The 20,613-nt window shown below is 45.7% G+C and overlaps 1 protein-coding gene across 5 annotated transcripts in view; it reads right to left on the reverse strand.

Moving 5' to 3' along the window:
* Positions 1 to 20,613, reverse strand: part of FHOD3 (formin homology 2 domain containing 3) — a 645,457-nt gene that overhangs the window by 559,580 nt on the left and 65,264 nt on the right. Inside the window, exon 1 of one of the 5 annotated variants that reach the window (XM_059728585.1) lies at positions 12,618 to 12,643. The exons of the other annotated variants lie outside the window; for them this stretch is intronic. The gene's annotated coding sequence lies outside the window, so the exon portion shown is untranslated. Of the gene's footprint in view, positions 1 to 12,617; positions 12,644 to 20,613 lie in introns of those variants that run through there. 5 annotated transcript variants of the gene reach the window in all.

Genomic DNA, 20,613 nt, shown 5'->3' on the forward strand with positions numbered 1-20,613 from the left:
AAAAATATTTTTAATAAAATTAAAATAAGTTATAGTAGATGTTTTATTTTTTACTATATGATTTGTTTGGGGTCTTTTTGGTTTCAAAATAGCAGCACCCTCCCTCCCAAAAGTACTTCCAGTGGCAAAGGTCAGGGGTTAGAGTTGGGATTTCCAGTCCCAAGATGGTAACCAGGGGACGGGGCACCCATCAAGGGGTGGGTCTACCCTTACAGCTCTCAACAACTCACCAAAACTTAAGTGGGCCTCCATCCAAAAATAATTGCCTGCCCCTATGGTAGGAGGTAATGGAAGGCCAAAGGGACACAGTGGCAACTGTGCAGGGGGGAGGAAGCCACACAGGCTCCCATGAGACACGAAACACTGACAAGATCTCTCTGTAGGTTGTTGCACTCCAACTCAGTGGCAATGTGTAGGGGGTGCACGGGGGTCCATGTGCACCCCCTGAGAGCGCCGGTGCACCACCTTACTGGTTGCACTCGCCACTTAGGCGATGGGCAGGCAGGAGTACCGGTACCCCACCTGGAGCGCCGTGGCACTCTCTGAAGAGGCCACAGCGATTGGCCGCAATGACTGGCTGTCTCACAATCGGCCGCGGGGGCTTGGCGAGATTAGCCGCGGCAGATCCCCCTCCCCCCAGTCAGCAAGATCAGGGGCCCCCTGGTCAGTGGGATTGGACATGGGGGGTCTCCCCCATCCCTGTCAGTGAGATTGGTCGCTGACTGCTTGCTGGGGGGGGGCAAGTGCCCCCCTTGACTAAAGCAGCACCAGTCGCCCATGCATGACTCAGATAATACGTGACATTGCAGTGCTCTGCTTCATCTGTCCATCAAGTTCAATGTTGCTTTTAGTTTTTCTGGATGGCTCCAGATGTTTTTTATGCACTTCACAGACAGGCATTTTTTGCCCCGCCCCCACCCCCTCATTCTTTCCCCCCTCACAGACCGCCCATAAATTTATGGACAATTAGCAACCCTGCATATATTCATAAAACTGCACTCTTAAAAGGAAAACCCCCAAACAAGGCTTGTATATGTTAACAGCTATTTTACTATAACTAGGTCACTGGAGTATCTTGGTGTCTGTTCTTTCCATTTCATTATTTAAAAGTAATACATTCATAAAAACATGTCAAGCACAACCTCACAGTGATACTCAGCAGTGGCATCCTAATGATCTACAGTTTTCCACTTCCCTAGAAAGCAGGGGCTTAAGATCACTAATGAGAGTGGTCCCTGTTCCTGCTAAGGAGTGCTGTATACAGATTAAGAGCAACATATTTTGCTAACCATGAAACAACATCAATTGGCTCTAGAAGGAACTATGTAGCTCTCCCATTGCCAAGGAAGGATGATGATGCAGGGATTTGAGAAAGGATGGGTTTTCAAAGGTGGAAGTGGCTCCCCAGGGTTCCAATAGACTCTTGTGAAATTGCCTGGATATATAAAGAAAAGTAGATCACACAAACTGATTTATGCTAAAAAAGCAGCAAATATACTTGAAGCATTAAGTCAGGGGGCCCTGGGCCATCTAATCTTGGTTGTACCAGTAGGAAATCACAGATACCTCCTCCTTTTTCTTCCTGTCTATAAAATGAGGATAAATCCTCAGTCACCTTCCTTGCGGAGGTATTGTGAAGGACAATTAGCCAATATATGCAGGGTGCCTGTTACAAGTGAGGTGTTAGACAAAACCAAAGATTATTGCTGGTATTAAATCAGGGTTTATAATAATCCAAATTTCTCTCCAAGTCAACAAAGATGGTAAGGTTTAACAACTGGCAAGCCTCTTTCAATACTTTTGCCTTTTGTTAGTTTAAGTCATTATCACCATCTCTGTCACTGTTTTTCCCCCCTCTGCTCAGTCTCTGTCACTGCTGTTATTGTTTTGGTTAGGTTTGGGATTAACTAGTCCAGCACATAAGATGTATGGGAAACCTGTGTGTGTAGCACACAGTAGATCAGGGAGGGGGCAGGCAACACAGCAGCAGATAGGGCAGGAAGCAAAAATCCAAGCAGCAGATCAGCACTGGCCACAAGACAAGCAGAAAGCAGATCAGCAAATTGGGAAGGGAGCACAGGGCAGGGAGTTAAAACCAAAGCAGCAGATTGAGCATTGGTGGGGAATCACCGTAGTATCCAGAGGGAAGCAGGGCTACTTTGTGTCACTCCTGCTAATAAGGATTGGCTCCCACTGTTCTAGTCATTCAAGGCCATTCATTTGGCCAGGAGGCTGGACTCAACTATCTCACAAGTTCCCTTCCAGCCCTAACATCTATGAAATCTATTAAATCTATGCTCTCAGAGGCCAAGTACAGACAGTCAAAAAGCCCAAGGCTGAACTGATTCAGTCTTTGCAGGTTAGTTTAAAATGCACAGATTAAATTGAAACAGAAGTGAATAGACATTTACCTTTGATTCAGGAAATACAGCTCCATGCCTACACTCACTCAGGCCAGAAGCCAGGGTGAGGGGCGCTACAGCATAGCTCTCTGGCTGTGAATTCACTTCCTCTTCCTGCTGCCAAAAAGGTCTCTGAAATTTGCCATCCAAAATTACAGCAGCAGGACTCCACAGGGTTGCTCATCACTTCCTCTTCCTGCTTCCAGGTGCCTCTTAGATTTGTAGTCCCGTTGCAGCCAGAAGTATGTTTGAGCGGGGGGATGGGTGTTTAACCACCATCCCTAACCCCAAGCCCCAGTCGGGGTTTTCTTGGGAGCGGGGCAGTTGCCCCGCTGTAGACTGAGCTGCATCCCCACCTGGGCTTGCCCCCCACCTCCTTGTCAGACAGGCCTCACTGCTCCACCTAGGGAGTGGAGGGGTGGACTAGCCCTACTCCCTGGTGCAGGCAGCACAGCACTGCCCAGCCCAGCCCAGGGCTGGGGGACTGTAATTTAACTTGAACCAGAAAGTTTCATAAACTGATTTGACCCAAATCAGTTAAGCCTGATATTACATTCAACCAGGTTTATCTTAAACCAGTTTCAGCCATTTTGAAACTAGTTTATATGCACTGGGCTTCTGAGGTTTAAACCAGTTTAGGTGTAACTTCTATTCCTAGCCAGGGTGGCTCTGAATCAGGTAATGGTATCAGATTGGCCAGGTGTCAGTTTAGTTTGACCAAACCTTTACTGGGAAAATCAAATATTGCCATCATACTTCACATCCACTGCTAAAGGAAACATGATCGGATTCAGAATCAAGCTGTCCTTCTAGATAAACTGGCCATACCCAAGACTTTGAAGGGGGGACAGTTAGAAAGAGAACTTTTAAAAATTAAATAGCTTATACGGTATGCAGAGAAAACATTTTTACTGCACGCCAGAATGAATAGTCAATTTAGTCTGACAACACATCTCACGACACAATTCAACATTCATCATTATCTGGTATGACAATATAAGTGCCATGAAAACCTATCTAAAACAGACTCTACACTCAGGAAAAAGCTTTCAGAGTACACATGCAGAGCATGTGCTTCACATTGTTATGGGAGCCTTTCAAAGTGCTCAGGTTTCTTAGTATACATTGCCCTTCTCTTGTGACAATGTTTATTGTTTTGAATGAAAAGAGCTTAATGAAACAGCATCTATTGGTGAACCCCAGGCTGCAGAAGGAAACCCAGGCTCCCAGGGGGAGCATTTCGCTCTGCAAGAAACATGAACTACAAGATACTATTTGAAACATTCCCCCCCCAACCCCAACACAGCTGTAAAAGTGCACTGATAGAAGGATGTTTGCTTTATACTACATTCTTTCATGACATTTAATTTCTGGAGCAAGCATGTATGGGTTAATTAGAAAATCACAGTCTTTACATCCAGAAGTCTTTCTTCATCTCCTCAACTGTACTTCACTTTCTAAAGTGAAAATACTGCATTCCAAAAACGAAGCCACTCAGGATCAGATTATCTCCATGCTCTTGGGTACTCCAAGAGAAAACTAATGATTCTGGGTTGATCTTAAAGGTATAGGAATTTCTGCCAGAGTTCAAATGCTTAAGGCTATCAAGTTTTCCTCGCAAGAGAACTGAAAGCCAGCACACAGGAGAAAAGGAAAGCATACCTTAACCTGCCATTAATCAGGCAGCATAATCCTAGCCTTTGATTTCGAAGCTGTTAAAGCATGGGTTTGACTGAAGTTTCACGATAACATTTCTCCGCTCAATTCTGAATCCATGAGATGTGATAATACTTCTGATGTTTGATAGAAAATTGTTTTATGAAAGCCAGGCCTTTAGGTGGGGGTGGAGGGAGAATTAAATATCTTTCTGAAACATCCTGGAAAGTCTTATCAAAACAAGTAACCTTTTTGAAGCTCTTTACAGCTCATCATCTCTCAATCCAGCTGCCTCTTTCTTGTTCCTTGCATTTTTGTTCAGTAACAAAACAAAGGACCTTGAAAAGTTTATGAAATGCCATGTTTCAACTCCAAGGCACAATATGTTACAAGCTGATGCTATTCAGCATCAACTACACTTTGTCTTCAGCTCCTAGCCTGTACCAAAAACATACCCTCATTTTTAAATGATTTTAATAAGGTTTCATTCCTTATCTAAGCTCCACCTTATAAAAGCTTACCATAAAAACAATTTAAATGCATCTGTACCTCATTCTCATGCAGCAGTTATTTAACACAACATTCCTAGATCAAACACATCTGGTGGATCAGTAACCATCAGGCAAGAGCAGAAGAGGAAAAAAAATGATGACTTCCCTGGAAATGTGTGCAACATGGATAAAGTAACAGGATAATTAGGAAGAGAAGAGGTAAATAACTCAGAGAGAATCAGTAGATTGTAGGTATAAATGATACATTGCAAAGGAAAAAATAAAGGAAGTATTTCTGGTGAATATTAAATAAAAAGTTCAAGGAAGTCTCTCTCAAGTTTCACCACAAACTGGTGATTTTTTGCCAAAATAAATTAAGTCACTTTTTTGCTATGCATTTTGAATAATGTCACAAGTCATTTACATGCAGTAACTGATCAACCTTTATAACTTCTTTCATGATCCACAGAAATTTGGAATAAGATTAACCCCATCTCCCTGCTTTCTGAATCACCATGCTGTCTATTCCTATATATTGTTCATAGCACAGTTTCCCCACATTAAATAATGGCCTTCTCAAGACCCCTAGAATATTTAAGGGTTGGTGACTGCCTTCACAATCGCTCAGTGACTGGTTTTCAAAAGTTGCACTTTTCATAAGCAAAGGCAAGAGAAAACTCTTGTTTCCTGAAGAAAAGTTTTGCTGCCATATCATGCAATTGTTAATTAAAAATAATAATAATCATAATTTTCACATGTAAAATAAAAACCTATGTTTTGGCAGTTTAGAAAACAGAAAATTTTGAGAATTGTGTATAAGACGACTTTGAGTCCTCGAGTTTAAAAGGTGTTATTTTGAGTAAGCTATTCTGCCACTAAGAAAATAACGGAAATGAAAAGCTTGCTTCATCACTTATTACACGGTTAGACAAATTTGATATTCTTCTTCAGCATATATAATCAAATGTTTTAATTTAAAGTTTCCTACTCTCAAGCATTATACTTTTCTGATTACAGTCAACAGCCATGCTTAGGCATTATCCAGTAGTCAACATTACAGAGTTTACAGTACATGCAGATTTCCATTATGAAGTTCCTTGAAGTTTCTCCTAGTGCCCTGAACCAATTGCTTGAATCCCAGAAAATTACTTCTGCCCAGAGGTCACATTGGGTACCACATTACCCATAAAAAACTAGAAGAGTAAAATAAGTAAACTTCTACCCTAGTAACATCAGCTATACACAGAGCATCATTTAGCAACATCACACTTCCATCTCTCCAGGTACAAAATTCATGGGGAAAGAGAAATGCCTAGTTCTGCACACTACACAATGCATGTCCTTGACTCAATAGTTACAACTGCAGCAATGTCAGGTAAAGTGCTTACCTTTCACTGGAGTCACCAAGCAGTGACAAGGGGACACTTTCAAAAGTAGCCTCAGCTGCTGACTATGAAAGCAAAGGTTCCATGCTTAACCTTTTAACCTAGGCCTCTTGGTGCAGCAGCATTTTCATCATTGAATGACCAGAAAACTGAGTTGACTAGGATGAAAAAAATTAATTTTTCATAGATTTTTCTTTTCTACTAGAAATCTTTCTGTAAAACATAGGAGAAACTTCCAGCTTTGTAATTTTCAATTATGCAGACAATATCATAGGCATTAAGATGAAAACTACAAAATCCCCAAAGCTTCAGACAGTATATTTCACACAGAGACCCTATTGGTTTAATTAACCAATTACTTTCTTACAAAAAACATTATCAGTTTAACCTAATCCAGAACACCTAGTTCTGTCCTATTTTACCTCTAGCAAAAATGTTATCATTTTAAATGAAACAAAATTGCTATGTCCCATAAAAACTGTCCCATGCATCTGTCAATATCCTTTTGGGGAGATGTTAGGTTTTTGCTTTGTGCTCTTTTGCTTCTTGAGTTTTTTTTGGGGAGTTTTCTTCCAGCATCATCTTTGAAGATGCATCTACTTTGGCTATGCTGGATGCATCCCCACACGCAGGGACATGCATTTGCCACAGCAAAAAAAAAAGCCAGCTGTGCCGCTGCTTTTTGCTGCTGTGAACATCCCTGCACATGTGTTTTCATGCAGGACAAAATGCTCCACTTCGGGAAAATGGCCATTCCCCTGCTCCCGCCGTGCTGGAGGAGCCAGGGGACAACTAGAGGAGAGGAGATGCTCTGGCCAGCAGCTAGAATGAATCCCTGGAGGACCAAGCCTCTGTATCTGCCAGTATATGCTCCTGTGGCATGTGCCACACTGCTTTTTTTTTTGCTACCAGGATTTCCCATTAGCAAATTTTTCCCCCACACTGCAAATCTGCAGCATGGGACACATTTTAACATGCTAGGAGAGCAGTCTGTGGTTCCACAAAGAGGTCTGCGGTGCCACAAACCACATATGCCTGCAAGTCTGGATCTGGCTGTAGTCTATACAGAACTCCTCAATAATGCTTTTTTTTCCTACTCGCTGTCTCACCTTCATCCTGGGCTAATTTGGAGAGTGAATTTACTATGTATTACTAATAGTGTAAGACAGATGTTATAGTCATTAAGGTCTAGAAATTATGCAAGAAACAAGAATTTCTTAGGGTGATCTCTTTTATTGTACCAACTACATAGTTGGGATTAAGTTGGACAAGGTTTTGAATGCCTGAGGAAGAATGTCTTGTATTTGGAAAGCTTATCTAACTTTACTCCAGGTACATAGTGGGTGCATCTACACATGTGCTTTACTGTGAAGCAGACTAATTGACTGCACAGTAAAGTGTCACCATCTACACCATGGTGCAATTAGCATGCCACAATTAGCATGCACTACATTAATTTACTCCAGTGTAGGATAGTCTCATCAGACATAGCATAGAATAGTCCCATCACACGGTGGAGTAAATTACTGAGCTTAAATGCACATGTAGACAGTGACACTGGGATTAGTTTATTCTAGATCAAATTGGGTTGGAGATTATTCAGTCGCATTAACTGCATGTGTAGACATGCCCAGTTGGTCCAATAAAGGATATCACCCTAGCAAATCCTTGCTTCTTACACATTTATCACTGTAGCATTTACTCACATACTGGACGCGTCTACACACGTGCATTTACTGCACAGTAACAAAAATTAGTGCACAGCACGGGCACGCATCTACATGTGCACACCCGTACTGTGCAGTCAATATGGTGACTTATGCTGATTTGAGCATAAATTTGATACCTGCATTATGAATACACATGGCTTTTTTAATCACAGAATTTGGGGTTTTAATCAGAGAATTTAAACAGAGAAAACCAGGATCCCTGCTGACCAGTAACTGTTAAACATTAAATTAATATAGATGTGTTCACAAAGTCTTGTTCTATAAATTTCTTCTCAGAGCTGAACTATGCAAATCCATCCTGGTGAATATAGGCAGATGTTACGATTCAAGGTCATTCTTCATTGAACCTTATTCATAGATCCATAGATACTAGGGTCAGAAGGGACCTCAATAGATCATCGAGTCCGACCCCCTGCATAGGCAGGAAAGAGTCCTGGGTTCAGATGGCCCCAGCTAGATGCTTATCTAACCTCCTCTTGAAGACCCCCAGGGTAGGGGAGAGCACCACCTCCCTTAGGAGCCCGTTCCAGACCTTGGCCACTCGAACTGTGAAGAAGTTCTTCCTAATGTCTAGTCTAAATCTGCTCTCTGCTAGCTTGTGGCCATTATTTCTTGTAACCCCCGGGGGCGCCTTGGTGAATAAAACCACACCAATTCCCTTCTGTGCTCTCGTGATGAACTTGTAGGCAGCCACAAGGTCGCCTCTCCACTTTCTCTTGCAGAGGCTGAAGAGGTCCAGGTGCCCCAGTCTCTCCTCATAGGGCTTGGCCTGCAAGCCCTTAACCATACGAGTGGCCCTTCTCTGGACCCTCTCCAGATTATCCACTTCCCTCTTGAAGTGTGGCGCCCAAAACTGCACGCAGTATTCCAACTGCGGTCTGACCAGCGCCCAATAGAGGGGAAGTATCACCTCCTTGGATCTGTTCGTCATGTATCTGCTGATGCACGATAAAGTGCCATTAGCTTTTCTGATGGCTTCGTCACACTGCCGACTCATGTTCATCTTGGAGTCCACTAGGACTCCAAGATCCCTTTCCGCTTCCGTTCCACCAAGCAGGTCATTCCCTAGGCAGTAGGTATGCTGGACATTTTTCCTCCCTAGGTGCAGCACTTTGCATTTCTCCTTGTTGAACTGCATTCTGTTGTTTTCCGCCCATATGTCCAACCTGTCCAGGTCTGCTTGTAGTTGTTCCCTGCCCTCCGACATGTCCACTTCTCCCCACAGTTTTGTGTCATCCGCAAACTTGGACAGAGTACACTTCACTCCCTCGTCCAAGTCGCTGATGAAGATATTGAAGAGTATCGGTCCAAGGACCGAGCCCTGCGGGACCCCACTGCACACACCCTTCCAGGTCGATACCGACCCATCCACTATGACTCTCTGGGTGCGACCCTCTAGCCAATTCGCCACCCACCGGACTGTGCAGTCATCCAAGTCATAGCCTCTTAACTTGTTTACCAGTATGGTGTGGTATACCGTATCGAAGGCCTTCCTAAAGTCTAAGTATACGACATCAACCCCTATTCCTGCGTCCAGGCGTTCTGTAACCTGGTCATAAAAAGAGACTAGATTAGTCAGGCATGATCTACCTGCTACGAACCCGTGCTGGTTTCCCCTCAGCATAATTTCTCCTGCCGGGCTCTCGCAAATGTGAGCCTTGATAATTTTTTCGAAGAATTTGCCTAGGATGGAGGTGAGACTGACTGGCCTATAGTTGCCTGGGTCCTCCTTCCTCCCCTTCTTGAAAATGGGGACCACATTGGCCCTTTTCCAGTCCTCCAGGACCCGGCCCGTGTGCCATGAGTGTTCAAATATTACCGCCAGTGGCTGTGCAACGATGTCAGCCAGTGCCTTCAGACTCTCGGATGGAGCTCATCTGGGCCTGCCGACTTAAAGGCATCCAGTTCCTCCAAGTGGCCCTGCACCATCTCAGGGTCTACACATGGCAGTCTGGTGCCTTGCTGCTGCCTCTCTACAATCCCAGTGAGAGCCTTGTCCTGTCCCTCACTTAGGAACACTGAGGCAAAGAACTCGTTGAGGAGTTCAGCCTTGTTGCCCCTCTCCGTCACCAATTGCTTCTGTCCATTTAGTAGGGGTCCTATTCCACCCTGGGCTTTCTTTTTACTCCCTATATATCTAAAAAACAATTTTTTGTTACCCTTTACTTGGGATGCCATCCTCAGCTCCATGGTAGCTTTGGCCTGTCTAACTGCCTCCCTACACCTGCGAGCAGAGGAGGTATACTCCTCTTTGGTAATCTCTGCCTGTTTCCACTTTTTATATGCTCCCCTTTTAGTCCGCAGGCTGCCCTGGATTTCTCTGGTCAGCCAAGGAAGCCTCCTGGCCCCTTTCCCTCTTTTTCCTCGCAACGGGATCATCTCCCTCTGTGCCTGAAGGATCATTTCCTTAACGTACAGCCACCCTTCCTGGGCTCCCATCTCTTCAAAACTCTTACTCTCCAGTGCATCCTTGACTAATCGCCTGAGTTCATTGAAATCAGCTTTTCTAAAGTCTAGCACTTTCACCCTACTAATTACCTTTCCCACTCGATGTCTTATGGTGAATTCTATTATTTGGTGATCACTGTCCCCCAGGTGACTACCAATCTGTAGGGCCCCTACCATATCATCCCCCGTTGCCAATACCAGGTCCAGTAAGGCATTCCCCCTAGTGGAACCGCGTACCTCCTGCGCCAGGTGGAGGTCCTGTATGCAGGATAGGAACTTGCGTGAACGGTGGGACTTTGCTGTCTGTGTCTCCCAGCAGATGTATGGGTAGTTTAGGTCCCCCATGACTACCGCCTCCTTAGTTTTAATGGTTTCTGAGAGCTGCCTCAGGAGCCCTGAGTCTAGTTCTTCCCCTGCTTCACTGGCAACAAAGTTCAACAGTGCACAGACTTATCTCAACATAAATTTGCATTGGTTTCACTGAAGGTGCATTTTTTTAACTTATTAGTGAAGCTTATATCTGTTTATATCTGACAGATATCTGAATATCTGTTTCAATTGAAGAGTAACCTATATCAGCTTAGCTTAATCAAGTTAAAAATAGCTATTAGGCTAAACTGAAATTAGCTTTAAACCAGAATAAGAGTTTCTCCAGAGGAGTTTATACTGGTTAACTAAAATCATATCAACACCAATTAGAGGGCATGGACGAACATTCACTTGGAGCAGTTTCAAAGGGGTGGGGGACTGTTGGTCCATGTAGCACCTGTTACACTGTAATAGTGACCTGTCCAGGAGCCTGTAGCAGTACCACTGTAATGAAAACACTCCTGCTTCAACCCTGCTTCATCAAGGATCAAAGTTGGGATGTCTGGGCCCTATACCAGTACACTGAGGCTGCTCTGATGCACTGTAATTACGGCGTCGGAGAAAACTCGATTAATCGAGTCTGCTGGAGCATGGTAATTACTGCACTCCAACAGACTCCAGTGTCACATGTATCAGCATCACTGCGCTGAAAAACAGCAGCAGGAGCACTTTCATAGAATCATATTATAGAAGTAGGGTCGGAAGTGACCTTGTAGATCTTCAAGTCTGACCCCCTGCCTGGGCAGGAGGGAAACTGGGCTCAAGTGACCCCAGCCAGGTAGGCATCGAGCCGCTTCTTAAAGACCCCCAGGGTAGGAGCCAGCACCACTTCCCTTGGAAGTAGGTTAAAGATCCTAGCCACCCTGACTGTGAAGTAGTTCCCACGGATGTCTAATCTAAACCTACTCTACAACAACTTGTGGCCGTTATTCCTTTTTATCCCGGGGGGCACTAGGGGAGACAAGGTCTCCCCCAAACCCTGCTGGTCCCCCTGGTGAGTTTATAGATGGCCACCAGGTCCCCCCTCAGCCTTCTCTTGCGAAGGCTGAACAGGTTAAGGTACCATAGCCTCTCTTCGTAGGGTCTGCTCTGCTGTCCCAGGATCATGTGGGTGGCCCTCCTCTGGACCCTCTCAATGCTGTCCACATCCCTCCTGAAGTGCAGTGCCCAGAACTGAACACAGTACTCCAGCTGTGGCCTGACCAGTGTCGCGAAGAGGGGGAGGATCACCTCCTTGGCCCTACTTGGGATGCACCTGTGAGTCAGTAATGACTCCAAGATCCCTTTCTACCTCCATGCTCTCAAGAAGGGAGTTTCCCATCTTATAAGTGCACTGCTGGTTACTACTGCCCAAGTGCAGTACCCTGTACTTGTCAGTATTGAAACGCATCCTGTTTTTGTTAGCCCACCCCTGCAACCTATCCAGGTCTTTCTGCAGTCTTTCCCTCCCTGCTAACATGCCCACCTCACCCCAAATTTTGGTATCATCAGCAAATTTGAACAGGTTGCTTTTCACCCCGTCATCCAAATCGCTGATAAAGAAATTGAACAGTGCGGGCCCAAGGACCAAGCCCTGGGGGACTCCGCTGCCCGCTTCCCCCCAGGTCTAATATGACCCATCCACCACCACCCTCTGAGTATGACCCTTCAGCCAATTTGCAATCCACTTGACTGTGTAGGCATCAATGCCACAGTCGCCTAGTTTTTTTTAATGAGGATGGGGTGGTCGACAGTGTCAAAGGGCTTGCTGAAGTCCAGAAAGACTACATCCACGGCGACACCTGCATCCAATGCTTTTGTGACCTGATAATAAAAGGCAATCAATGTCTGACATGACCTGCCCCTAATGAAACCGTGCTGGTTGCCCTTGAGCATCATCCCCGATGCCGGCCCAATCACAGATGTGCTCCTTGATGATCTTCTCAAAGAGTTTCCCCAGGATTGAGGTAAGACTGATGGGCCTATAGTTGCCCGGGTCCTCCCTCCTCCCTTTCTTAAAGATGGGGACCACATTGGCTATCTTCCAATCATCTGGCACCTGGCCCGAGCACCACGAGCGCTCGTAAAGCCATGCCAAGGGCCCTGCAATAACCCCTGCTAGCTCCCACAACACCCTGGGGTGGAGAGCATCTGGACCTGCTGACTTGAACATGTCCAGCCCCTCCAGAAGCACTCTAACCGGGTCCTCCTCAACCTTAGGTCTTGAGGCGTTCCCCTCGAGTCCGTCTTGACACACGGTGGGGGAGTCCCGGTCCCTGCACAAGAAAACGGAGGTGAAGAATTTGTTAAAGAGGTCTGCCTTCTCCTCTGGTGCAACCACCAGACTGCTCAGAGCATCTTGCAGGGGGCCCCACATTTCCCAGTGCCTTCTTCATCCTCCCTATATTTGAAAAAGGACTTTTTATTATCTTTAACTAAAGCTCAACACTGGAAGACTTGAGTTAATGCACCCCCCACTGCCATTTTTCAACATGGGCACACTGATACATCCAATGCTCCGGAAAGCTGCTCTAATTAAAGCTCCCTCCCTCCCTCCCCCCCTACCTACCAGAATGTATAAACACAAGCTCACTTGTATTCCTACAGGCTCATGCACATGTAGCAGCTAAAATATAACATCTGTATGGTACATAGCAGCAATTCTCCCCTCTCCTTTTGAAACTGCTCCAAGTGAGCATCTGTCTATACCCAGAGTTACACTAGTGCAACCTGCATGTAGTCGTCAGCCTGGGTATGAAGCCTGGATTCTTGAAATTGAATTGATATTTGCACATCATAACACAATCCAAGCTTACCCTGACATCACATAGGATCTTCCCAAATATTCTAGACGGCCCTGTCTGAAGCCCAGCAGATTATTTGTTCATGCAAAAAGGAACAGATCTGTTTTCATAAATTGGATTTAGAAACATGCTTCTAGTGATCAGGAGCTGTTTACTCAAATATTCAAAATTAAAGTTTCTTCAACAGGGAAGAAGGATATGGTAGGAACACAGCCATTATTCCTCTCTCTATTAGTAGCATTTTATCAAACTTAATGTAAGGTATCTGGCAGAGAATCCAGTTCCTTTTAAAAACATATATATTATTTTTTTACTCTCCACCCTTCAATAGAGGGCCTTTAAACTATTTTCTCACATAAATCACAATGCCAAATTTGACTTCACTCAAAAAAAAAATTAGAGAAAAACTGATAGTGTTAGTCTCACATTTCTGGGTTGGCGATGTTTTACACTGTGTAATATGCTGGGAGAGAAATTTCTAAGTACAGTCATATTTTTTCAGACTGTTTTGCAATGCAAATCATACTGAATAAAAGCCAATTATCTGACAGACATTAGTGGAAAGTACAGTTAAGAGGGGAAACTAATCTGCTATTGGCAATCATTAAACAGGAAAAGTAGCAATGAAAAAAAAGAAAGAGAGCTGTTCAACATGTTAGTTTTTCTGACCAGATTAATGAGATTTTGTACTATATTTTTTATGACAGGAAAAACCAGTTGGTACAGTGTTGCCTACCTTATGAGATCAAAAAGCATGAGTTTTATAAAGGTGGCAGTACACATTCGGTTTCTCTCCCTCTCCTGCTCATTCCCATGTTGGTAGGGGACAGCTAGTGCTGCCCATACTCCCCAATTTGTTGAGAAAGGGTGTTTTGGCCCTTTAGCATTTCAAAGTTCTCCCCCTCTCCCCTATTTGTCCATCCTCTCTTAAGCAATTCAATCCCTATCAGCTGGGGGGGCTGTGCGAAGCTTCGGTCCCCTATTACATTCAGCAGAGATTCGGTCCAATTCAGTGGCCAAATCTCCGAATCCGAATCAAATCAGATGACCCTTTAATCTCTCCAAATCAAATCAGAACCCTCTGAATCTATTTGGAAAGATTGGGAAAGATTCAGACATTAAGACAGCTTTAAATGTTTTTTCTACATACCTCTAGGTAGCGGGTGTTCGTGAATGCTGCAATGCTGGGGTGCATGGAGCACAGGGGGCTCCCTAGTGCACTTGGCAACAGACCCAGAAGTGTACCAGAAGCATTTCCAGTCCACTTCCGGGTCTGCCAGGGAGCGTGCTGCCCCCCACCCCAACACACACATCCCCAGCTCAGCAACTGGTGCCTCCTGGGTCTGGGGGGGCACCCAGGGTCCCCCCACAGCTGATCGCCAGCCAGTGAGGTGCAGAGGGCCCCCCAGCGAGGTGCAGAGGGCCCCCCAGCACGGTCCCCAGAAGACCCAGAAGAGGACTGGAAGTACATCTGGCTCACTTCCAGGTTCACTACCAAGCACATGGAGGGCTCCCCCACACTCCTGTGGGATGCTCCATGCACCCCAGCATCGCAGCAATTATGAGTCATCCCTGCTACCTCAAGGTATGTAAAAATAAAAGCTGTGTCTATGTCTGAATTGCTGATTCTCTGAATCAGCATCGAATCTTTGGATTCGGATTCAGCTGAATCGAATCAGGGACAGTGATCTGAATCAACGAATTGAATCCCTGTCCCCGATACGGGCCGAATCCGAATCCAATAGGGCCTATTTTGTACACCCCTACTACCAGCTTTCTGATCAAACCTATCTCCCAGCCTCTACGTCAGCCCTGCTCTACACACAAGTGCTGTGCAGACCCCAGGCCCACACAACTACCCTGTGATTACTAGCTCCCAAACAACTCTCCTGTCTGAGCCCAGCACTTCTTCCCCCTCAGCCTCACCTCTGCTATTCCAGGGGGTCTACATCCCTACTCCCAGAACAGGAGGGAGGGGCAGCTGCAGCTGGGTACCCCCCTCCCCTTTCAAGCTAGACCTTCCAACAGATGTTTACATGAGGAGAGAAGCACAAACTTGTCTCTGCTGTTCACAGGAAAAAGAGGAGGAAAGAACAGCTAGTCTTACCCCAGGGGTAATAAGCAGGGATCCAGGTTTTCCATTCACCATGGAAAAATGTGGATTTTCTTCTTTAAAAGGAAAAAAACAATGGAAACAGCAGGTTTCCTCTTGCAGGCTGGCAGAGTCCCATTTTATTATAATGACTGAAGCACTGGTAGGCTTCCAAATTGCTTTAAAATTGTAAATATATCAGTAAAATATCCCGTTCAACTGATAATTATATTGTGTGCGTGTGTGTTTTTAGGGTTTTTAATCAGAGATTTTTTGGAGTTTTTTTTAACAGAGAAGTTGCCTTTAAGCAGAGAAAACCAAGATCTCTGGTAATAAGGTAGTTAACCAATAAAAGAGACTGAGCTAAAATTCACTGAGGCATGCTGGACGTTTTCATATCATCTCCATACTGGCCAACTCCTGTCACTGACAACAAAAAAGTTACAAGAGATGGCAATGCCATTATTCTAAAGGCACTGACATATCCATCACAGTGATACCTGTAAGTATGCCCCACAGCTGTCCAGCAGGAAATGACATGCCTACCCTGCCATACACAGCAAACCCAAAAAATAGGAAGTGTTCCTAATGGCATCTCAGGACTCTCTAATTAAGGATAGAGTGGTTTAGGATCCCTTCATAGTCACAAATATAGTGACCAACTTCAATAAAACCAACTGATCTATCATCTACAGATAAAGGAAGCATATGTGTGAAATCCTTAACTTGAATGCCTCTGTGCTAATGCTCTCTTCCAGCCACAACACTGAGGTATCTGATCACAAGGCTGATTTGGCAAGAGGCAGGAAATATGCCTTTTGTTCAACCTGGAAGCCACTGAACTGGCAAAAAAATCCTAGTCAGATAACTTGTGTGGCCAGGAATTTGTGTTGTCAGACATCACAGAATAAATTGCCCACATGTTTCTGGTGCATGTCCTCTTGGCACTCTATTCCATTGCTAAGAAACTATGGGATAGCTGGCCCAGTTTTCTCCCCTCAGATACTGAGATAAAAGCATCATTAAATAATGTGTTCAACAAGAATGTTCTAAATGGTTCAGTGACAGTTCGGAAGCAGTGGGAATGCTCAGAAAGTATATGCTGTTAGTGAGAATCACCAAACGTGGTTCACCTTATGCAAGGACGGGGAATTATTTCGAGCAAAGGGCCGTTTAACAAGTTTTGGCAAGCTGTCGAGGGCCACATGTGTAGCCCCCACCCGCCGACAGGTGCCCCGCCCCCTGGTCACCATCTTGGGACCAGGAGTCCTGCCCCTAACCTCTGAGCTTTGCCTCTGGAAGTACTCCTTTCGGGAAGAGGATTTGCCATCTTAGGGGGAAAAAAAAAAAATTACATACTAAAAAAAAAAAAAAATCAAACACCCATAATAATAATATATTTTAATTTAATTTAAAAATATATTTTTGTCCTGATTTGTGAGTGTTTGAGGTGTACATGCAGAAATATTGCACATGGGGTTTTGTGGGGACGTGTGTGTGGGGGAGGGGAGGGGTATGGATGTGGGTATGGGAGCCATGTAGTGCGGAGTGGGTGGGCAGGAAAATGGGGAAAGCGGCAGTGGGGGCAGGGAAATGGAAACAAGCGGAAGCATGGGGCCTGCACCAATGTCCCAGAGTCAGCACCGGCAGGGCCCAGAGCAGGGTGGTAGGAGCGTGGGGTTGCACACTGGCAGGGGTCTGTGGAGCCAGGCTGGGCTGCACCGGCAGGGAGAGCGGGGAGCTGGCCCAGCTCCATAGAGTCCCTGCTGGCTGGAACCCCACGTTACAGCCACCCTGCTCTGGGTCCCACAAGCACTGGACCCCCACTGCTCCTGCTTGGCTGCTGTTGGCTCCCATGTGCCCATTCAGTCCCAGTGCCCCCACCCCAGCCCCACGGTACAGGCAGGGAGCAGTGCACAGCCCTGACCCCGCACTTGCCTGCGAGGAACAAGCTGGTGCTCATCATGGGGGAAAAGCAGCCTGTTCCCCACCGTGGCCAGTGCCCTGGCCTGCAGCTGCTCCCAGGAGCCAGTGGCAGCTGGGCAGGAGCACAGGGCCTGCGCCCGGGTCCTGGAGCCAACACCAGCAGGGCCCAGAGCAGGGCAGCAGGAGCAAAGGGTCCTGGCTGGCAGAGGCTCTATGGAGCCAGGTCAGCTCCTCACTCTCCCTGCTTGTGCAGCCCAGCCTGGCTCCAGAGACCCCTGCCAGCCCACACCCACACTCCTACTGCCCTACTCTGGGCCCTGCTGATGCTGGCCCCAGGGCCCCACACTCCCACTTGCTTCCACTCCCCCCTGCCCCCACTGTTGCTTTCCCGCCCGCCCAACCGGCTCCCGGCTGCATGGCCAAATCATGGGGCTCAGCAGAAGCTGGCCCAGCCCAGAGGACTGGGGATCCCCTGCCTTCCCCCAGCCCCCTCCTTACCTGAATTTCCTCCACTGGCACAAACAGCCCCACAGACCCGGGCCAGAAGCCCCTGTTAGGTAGAGGCTTCCAGCTGGGGGGGGGAGGAGGCAGGGCCAGGTGGGTCCTGCTGTGGCAGAAGCCTGCCAGGGATTCCCCTGGGTCCTACTGCTCTGGCTTCTGTCATCTTTGATAGGAACCAGAGGCAGATAAATATTAAATTTTCTAAATTTTTTAGGGTCCCTGTGGGATGGATAGAATGGCGTGGTGGGCCGAATCTGGCCCACAGGCAGTATTTTGCCCACCCCTGATCTACTGCTTCTGCCAATCTTGAAGTTGCTTAGAAAAATAATTTTAAGTGAGATCAGAGGGCTAGTGTGAAAGACTACACCATCTGGAAGGTTAGTAAATTAAAATAATCTGTAATCATCTCCTGCCCTTGCAAACATGCACCACTGACCTCTCATTTTACTGTTGCTGCTGCTACACTGAACCAAAAGTCACTGATAAAATGGCTGCAAAATTTGTGCATGCTTAGATGGCCAGAAAATACCTTCACAATCAAAACTGGAGAGCAGTTTCCCAAAGAAAAGTTTCAATCACTGAATTAATACAAGTATACTTGATCTAGAATACATAGGAATATAGCATCAGACCAACAGTCCCACTAATTTGAAATGCTGCTTCCAGAGATGGCCAGCACTGAATGTTACAGAGAAAAATAAAATACTCATCTAATAAGCCCAAAAAGACGCATGCAGCAATGCATGAAAGTAGAAAAGAAGTTCATGTTTTCATTTTTCGACTAAAGCAATCAAAGAAAATCTGGATACAATCATGGACCAAAAGCAATCAAAGCATATCAATAGCTCCTACAAGATTCTCTTACCTTATCAAAGACTTTGGATCAGGTTCACACTGATTAAATAAAGAAGTTGAGCTCCATATATTTTCAGCTTGAATGTATTTCAACTATGAGTACAATTTGGTCGCAAGAATTCAGTACGAAACAAATATCTTGAACCTTGATTTATCAAATGCCTAAATTCAATTTTGGTTTCAAGTAAATTTTTAAAAATCTGTTCCTTGAGGGATGCTTCACTATCTTTATGCTACTATTGGAAGAAGCTTTTGTATTCTGTGGTGTAGCTTGTGTACTTTGCATGCTATCATTAGAGTTCATTGAGACATGTCCAGAAAAAGAACATGGAGCACAATATGGTAATTTAAATACATAAACTCCTTTAGACTTCTGCAAACCGAAGGATAAATATCATTATCTCTCATGCATATCCTTGCAAGAGGAATGAGCTAGACATGGACCATTAATATCTCCTTTTAGAAATGGAAAAAGAGATGTGTGCATACATGTACCCTTATGAAAATGTATTTGACACTCAAGAGGCCAAAGACTAAACCTATTAGCCAAGCGAACAAATATGTGACCCATCAAATTTGTTCTCTTCAAAGCCATATTCCTTGAGGTGTGATGAAATAAGGAGGGGCACTGATTATTTACCTCTAACATATAGCGGTCTCAAAACATTTTCAGAAACATAACGTATTGTGTTTCTCTGGCCTTTGCTTGAATGGCTAAGCCTACCCTATCTTCAGTGCCAGCCAGGCTTTTTCTCTTTTCTTCTCTAAAACAGATTATGTTGAATCTTTTCCTCCTTTGTTTTCTGTCTCTTTAGTTTTTCTCTCCCAATATCACCTTGCATCTCCTCTTCTTCATATATCTGATTCACACACGCACATAAAGAAACAGATGCAGGGGTAGGGGTAGGGAAAGAGACAGAGGCAGGAGCACAGTAGCACAGGCCCATCTCTTTTGGTCAACCACACTGCAGAAGCAGCAGCTTGGAACTTTAAGTCTCCAAAGCAAAAACAAATTCTTCCATCCATTCCTGTCCATGATCAGTGGCATGTCACCCCTCCCCCTGCATATGGTGACTGTCAATAGTTGTCCTGGGGACAGGGAGAGCTCTACAGCTGCTCCTTCCCACTCCAGATGGACATTGTGCAAAGCCACACTCAGACATGAACAGCAGCAGGCACATTTCTCCCTCAGTACCAGTCTCCTGAGTGTTCCCTACCAGCCCAGGAGCAGGTCCAGGCAAAGACAACCTGTCCACTACTACAATTCTCTCTAGCTGAGCCAGTCTCCTCATGCAGCTGGGCTACATGGCTGCATCCACATGAGCGAACATATGCCTGTTGCAGCGTCTCAAAGCAGTTTGTTCAATGCCATGAACAAAAAAAATGTTTCCTACACTGCATACCTGCAGCATGGACTCTAAGTTTGATGCCAGGAAATCCCAGTATAAAAAAAAAAAAAGAAAAGAAAAAGAAAAAAAAAAGGCACACTGGAAAAAAGTGGTGCAGGGTGCACTCCTCGAAAATGTCCTGAAGCAACCAAATCCTAGGTCCTCCAAAGAGATGCTGCAGCACTAAGCCAGAGCCATCTCTACTGCTGCTATGTGCCCCTGTTGCTCCAGCACACTCTCAGCATGCTGGAGAAAATAGAAGCAGTGTAAGGCTGACAGCAGTGGCCTGGATCCAGGCTCTGTCCCAGGTGAGCAGGGATGTGGGGGTGGAGGACTGCGTGGGAGGACTGGGTCCCCCACCCACCCCCTACACAGCACACAGCCCCTACCCTGCCCCAGCAGCAGCCAGCAACAGCCCATTAGGGCACTTGTGGCCCACTCCTAGCAGAGCCCCCCGGCAGTGCGTGGTACCACCCAAAACCTGAGCTTGGCCCATTGATGCATGGCTTCAAGCAGAATCCGAGTGGTTCTTGCTGTCACTCAAGACTCCCAACACCACAGGCAAGAGCTGTGCACCACCAGGGCAA

The sequence above is a fragment of the Alligator mississippiensis genome, chromosome 5, assembly GCF_030867095.1.
Source record: "Alligator mississippiensis isolate rAllMis1 chromosome 5, rAllMis1, whole genome shotgun sequence".
In the NCBI taxonomy this organism is placed as follows: Eukaryota; Metazoa; Chordata; order Crocodylia; family Alligatoridae; genus Alligator; species Alligator mississippiensis.